Genomic DNA, 426 nt, shown 5'->3' with positions numbered 1-426 from the left:
ACCTAAAAGGAAAGTATAACCAAAGAGTAAAGTCATCAGTGTATTTCTTTAAGAGTTCAAGGGATTACAGTTCCCAGACATTAGGCTTAAGTCCATATAAAAAGTTATTTAGTAGCAAGGATAACAGAGTATAAGGGCTGTAATGGGGGGAGGGAGGCTATGGGAGGGTGTCATGTGGGAAGTGGGTGTATAATTGGATAAGATGGATTGGGATGTTCTGTGTGATACACACACACACAAAGAAAAAAAATCAATAAAAATTTTAAAATGTATTATATTTGAGGAGGAAGCAAAAAAATTACGTTATGTTGATTAGTAGAGGTGATAAACATTACCACTGACATCTACCTGATGACTTTATAGACATACACAGGTGCCAAGAATTGAAGTACAACCAATTATGACTAGTAACAGATACATACAGAC

The sequence above is a fragment of the Nannospalax galili genome, unplaced genomic scaffold (assembly GCF_000622305.1).
Source record: "Nannospalax galili isolate Female #2095 unplaced genomic scaffold, S.galili_v1.0 scaffold82, whole genome shotgun sequence".
In the NCBI taxonomy this organism is placed as follows: Eukaryota; Metazoa; Chordata; class Mammalia; order Rodentia; family Spalacidae; genus Nannospalax; species Nannospalax galili.
This window is presented reverse-complemented; position numbering follows the sequence as displayed.